Source organism: Eurosta solidaginis, chromosome 4, assembly GCF_040869045.1.
Source record: "Eurosta solidaginis isolate ZX-2024a chromosome 4, ASM4086904v1, whole genome shotgun sequence".
NCBI classification, from domain to species: domain Eukaryota; kingdom Metazoa; phylum Arthropoda; class Insecta; order Diptera; family Tephritidae; genus Eurosta; species Eurosta solidaginis.
The window spans coordinates 194,632,261-194,638,151 of NC_090322.1; positions in this window are offsets into that span (position 1 = coordinate 194,632,261).

A 5,891-nucleotide genomic window follows, 5' to 3' on the forward strand; every position below is an offset into this window, starting at 1 on the left:
CCAAGCAATTTAAGCAAATTTGGTTTTTTTCTTTTTGAAATACGTTTTAAATCGTTTGTAGTTTTTCATACGAAAAATAAATTTTTTTTTGGTCCACAGGTTTCGGAGATATCGCTAACGCATCTCAAAAAAACCAAGAACGCAGCAATTTAGAAGCACTAAAAGTACTTTTCCTATAACTACAAACGATGAAATTGATTGTAGTGAAATTCATTTTTTTGTAGTTTTTATAGTTACTCCGAAAATATAATGCATTGTGCGGAAACCAAGCAATTTAAGGAAATTTGGGTTTTTTCTTTTTGAAATACGTTTTTAATCGTTTGTAGTTATTCATACGAAAAAAAATTTTTTTTTTGGTCGACAGGTTTCGGAGATATCGCTAACGCATCTCAAAAAAACCAAGAACGCAGCAATTTGGAAGCACCAAAAGTACTTTTCCTATAACTACAAACGATGAAATTGATTGTAGTGAAATTAATTTTTTTGTAGTTCTTATAGTTACTCCGAAAATATAATACATTGTGCGGAAACCAAGCAATTTAAGTAAATTTGGTTTTTTTGTTTTTGAAATACGTTTTAAATCGTTTGTAGTTTTTCATAGGAAAAAAAATTTTTTTTTTGGTCCATAGGTTTCGGAGATATCGCTAACGCATCTCAAAAAAACCAAGAATGCAGCAATTTGGAAGCACTAAAAGTACTTTTCCTATAACTACAAACGATGAAATTGATTGTAGTGAAATTCATTTTTTTGTAGTTTTTATAGTTACTCCGAAAATATAATGCATTGTGCGGAAACCAAGCAATTTAAGGAAATTTGGGTTTTTTCTTTTTGAAATACGTTTTTAATCGTTTGTAGTTTTTCATAGGAAAAAAAATTTTTTTTTTGGTCCATAGGTTTCGGAGATATCGCTAACGCATCTCAAAAAAACCAAGAACGCAGCAATTTGGAAGCACCAAAAGTACTTTTCCTATAACTACAAACGATGAAATTGATTGTAGTGAAATTCATTTTTTTGTAGTTCTTATAGTTACTCCGAAAATATAATACATTGTGCGGAAACCAAGCAATTTAAGTAAATTTGGTTTTTTTGGTTTTGAAATACGTTTTAAATCGTTTGTAGTTTTTCATACGAAAAAAAATTTTTTTTTTGGTCCACAGGTTTCGGAGATATCGCTAACGCATCTCAAAAAAACCAAGAACGCAGCAATTTGGAAGCACTAAAAGTACTTTTCCTATAACTACAAACGATGAAATTGATTGTAGTGAAATTCATTTTTTTGTAGTTTTTATAGTTACTCCGAAAATATAATGCATTGTGCGGAAACCAAGCAATTTAAGGAAATTTGGGTTTTTTCTTTTTGAAATACGTTTTTAATCGTTTGTAGTTTTTCATAGGAAAAAAAATTTTTTTTTTGGTCCATAGGTTTCGGAGATATCGCTAACGCATCTCAAAAAAACCAAGAACGCAGCAATTTGGAAGCACCAAAAGTACTTTTCCTATAACTACAAACGATGAAATTGATTGTAGTGAAATTCATTTTTTTGTAGTTCTTATAGTTACTCCGAAAACATAATACATTGTGCGGAAACCAAGCAATTTAAGTAAATTTGGTTTTTTTGTTTTTGAAATACGTTTTAAATCGTTTGTAGTTTTTCATAGGAAAAAAAATTTTTTTTTTGGTCCATAGGTTTCGGAGATATCGCTAACGCATCTCAAAAAAACCAAGAACGCAGCAATTTAGAAGCACTAAAAGTACTTTTCCTATAACTACAAACGATGAAATTGATTGTAGTGAAATTCATTTTTTTGTAGTTTTTATAGTTACTCCGAAAATATAATGCATTGTGCGGAAACCAAGCAATTTAAGGAAATTTGGGTTTTTTCTTTTTGAAATACGTTTTTAATCGTTTGTAGTTTTTCATACGAAAAAAAATTTTTTTTTGGTCGACAGGTTTCGGAGATATCGCTAACGCATCTCAAAAAAACCAAGAACGCAGCAATTTGGAAGCACCAAAAGTACTTTTCCTATAACTACAAACGATGAAATTGATTGTAGTGAAATTAATTTTTTTGTAGTTCTTATAGTTACTCCGAAAATATAATACATTGTGCGGAAACCAAGCAATTTAAGTAAATTTGGTTTTTTTGTTTTTGAAATACGTTTTAAATCGTTTGTAGTTTTTCATAGGAAAAAAAATTTTTTTTTTGGTCCATAGGTTTCGGAGATATCGCTAACGCATCTCAAAAAAACCAAGAATGCAGCAATTTGGAAGCACCAAAAGTACTTTTCCTATAACTACAAACGATGAAATTGATTGTAGTGAAATTCATTTTTTTGTAGTTCTTATAGTTACTCCGAAAATATAATACATTGTGCGGAAACCAAGCAATTTAAGTAAATTTGGTTTTTTTGTTTTTGAAATACGTTTTAAATCGTTTGTAGTTTTTCATACGAAAAAAAATTTTTTTTTTGGTCCACAGGTTTCGGAGATATCGCTAACGCATCTCAAAAAAACCAAGAACGCAGCAATTTGGAAGCACTAAAAGTACTTTTCCTATAACTACAAACGATGAAATTGATTGTAGTGAAATTCATTTTTTTGTAGTTTTTATAGTTACTCCGAAAATATAATACATTGTGCGGAAACCAAGCAATTTAAGTAAATTTGGTTTTTTTGTTTTTGAAATACGTTTTAAATCGTTTGTAGTTTTTCATAGGAAAAAAAAAATTTTTTTTGGTCCATAGGTTTCGGAGATATCGCTAACGCATCTCAAAAAAACCAAGAATGCAGCAATTTGGAAGCACTAAAAGTACTTTTCCTATAACTACAAACGATGAAATTGATTGTAGTGAAATTCATTTTTTTGTAGTTTTTATAGTTACTCCGAAAATATAATGCATTGTGCGGAAACCAAGCAATTTAAGGAAATTTGGGTTTTTTCTTTTTGAAATACGTTTTAAATCGTTTGTAGTTTTTCATACGAAAAAAAATTTTTTTTTTGGTCCACAGGTTTCGGAGATATCGCTAACGCATCTCAAAAAAACCAAGAACGCAGCAATTTGGAAGCACTAAAAGTACTTTTCCTATAACTACAAACGATGAAATTGATTGTAGTGAAATTCATTTTTTGTAGTTTTTATAGTTACTCCGAAAATATAATACATTGTGCGGAAACCAAGCAATTTAAGTAAATTTGGTTTTTTTGTTTTTGAAATACGTTTTAAATCGTTTGTAGTTTTTCATACGAAAAAAATTTTTTTTTTTGGTCCACAGGTTTCGGAGATATCGCTAACGCATCTCAGAAAAACCAAGAACGCAGCAATTTGGAAGCACTAAAAGTACTTTTCCTATAACTACAAACGATGAAATTGATTGTAGTGAAATTCATTTTTTTGTAGTTCTTATAGTTACTCCGAAAATATAATACATTGTGCGAAACCAAGCAATTTAAGCAAATTTGGGTTTTTTCTTTCTGAAATACGTTTTAGATCGTTTGTAGTTTTTCATAGGAAAAAAAATTTTTTTTTGGTCCACAGGTTTCGGAGATATCGCTAACGCATCTCAAAAAAACCAAGAACGCAGCAATTTGGAAGCACTAAAAGTACTTTTCCTATAACTACAAACGACGAAATTGATCGTAGTGAAATTCATTTTTTTGTAGTTCTTATAGTTACTACGAAAATATAATACATTGTGCGGAAACCAAGCAATTTAAGCAAATTTGGTTTCTTTCTTTTTGAAATACGTTTTAAATCGTTTGTAGTTTTTCATACGAAAAATGAATTTTTTTTTGGTCCACAGGTTTCGGAGATATCGCTAACGCATCTCAAAAAAACCAAGAACGCAGCAATTTGGAAGCACTAAAAGTACTTTTCCTATAACTACAAACCATGAAATTGATTGTAGTGAAATTCATTTTTTTGTAGTTTTTATAGTTACTCCGAAAATATAATACATTGTGCGGAAACCAAGCAATTTAAGGAAATTTGGGCTTTTTCTTTTTGAAATACGTTTTAAATCGTTTGTAGTTTTTCATACGAAAAAAAATTTTTTTTTTGTAGACAGGTTTCGGAGATATCGCTAACGCATCTCAAAAAAACCAAGAACGCAGCAATTTGGAAGCACTAAAAGTACTTTTCCTATAACTACAAACGATGAAATTGATTGTAGTGAAATTCATTTTTTTATAGTTCTTATAGTTACTCCGAAAATATAATACATTGTGCGGAAACCAAGCAATTTAAGTAAATTTGGTTTTTTTGTTTTTGAAATACGTTTTAAATCGTTTGTAGTTTTTCATAGGAAAAAAAATTTTTTTTTTGGTCAATAGGTTTCGGAGATATCGCTAACGCATCTCAAAAAAACCAAGAACGCAGCAATTTGGAAGCACTAAAAGTACTTTTCCTATAACTACAAACGATGAAATTGATTGTAGTGAAATTAATTTTTTTGTAGTTCTTATAGTTACTCCGAAAATATAATACATTGTGCGGAAACCAAGCAATTTAAGTAAATTTGTTTTTTTTGTTTTTAAAATACGTTTTAAATCGTTTGTAGTTTTTCATAGGAAAAACAATTTTTTTTTTGGTCCATAGGTTTCGGAGATATCGCTAACGCATCTCAAAAAAACCAAGAACGCAGCAATTTGGAAACACTAAAAGTACTTTTTCTATAACTACAAACGATGAAATTGATTGTAGTGAAATTCATTTTTTTGTAGTTCTTATAGTTACTCCGAAAATATAATACATTGTGCGGAAACCAAGCAATTTAAGTAAATTTGGGTTTTTTTGTTTTTGAAATACGTTTTAAATCGTTTGTAGTTTTTCATACGAAAAAAAAATTTTTTTTTTGGTCCACAGGTTTCGGAGATATAATATATATGTAATATATTTTCGGAGTAACTATAAAAACTACAAAAAAATGAATTTCACTACAATCAATTTCATCGTTTGTAGTTATAGGAAAAGTACTCTTAGTGCTTCCAAATTGCTGCGTTCTTGGTTTTTTTGAGATGCGTTAGCGATATCTCCGAAACCTGTGGACCAAAAAAAAACTACAAACGATTTAAAACGTATTTCAAAAACAAAAAAACCAAATTTACTTAAATTGCTTGGTTTCCGCACAATGTATTATATTTTCGGAGTAACTATAAGAACTACAAAAAAATGAATTTTACTACAATCAATTTCATCGTTTGTAGTTATAGGAAAAGTACTTCTAGTGCTTCCAAATTGCTGCGTTCTTGGTTTTTTTGAGATGCGTTAGCGATATCTCCGAAACGTATGGACCAAAAAAAAAATGTTTTTTCCTATGAAAAATTACAAACGATTTAAAACGTATTTCAGAAGGAAAAAACCCAAATTTGCTTAAATTGCTTGGTTTCCGCACAATGTATTATATTTTCGGAGTAACTATAAGAACTACAAAAAAATGAATTTCACTACAATCAATTTCATCGTTTGTAGTTATAGGAAAAGTACTTTTAGTGCTTCCAAATTGCTGCGTTCTTTGTTTTTTTGAGATGCGTTAGCGATATCTCCGAAACCTGTCGACCAAAAAAAAAATTTTTTTTCGTATGAAAAACTACAAACGATTTAAAACGTATTTCAAAAAGAGAAAACCCAAATTTCCTTAAATTGCTTGGTTTCCGCACAATGTATTATATTTTCGGAGTAACTATAAAAACTACAAAAAAATGAATTTCACTACAATCAATTTCATCGTTTGTAGTTATAGGAAAAGTACTTTTAGTGCTTCCAAATTGCTGCGTTCTTTGTTTTTTTGAGATGCGTTAGCGATATCTCCGAAACCTGTGGACCAAAAAAAATTTTTTTTTCGTATGAAAAACTACAAACGATTTAAAACGTATTTCAAAAAGAGAAAA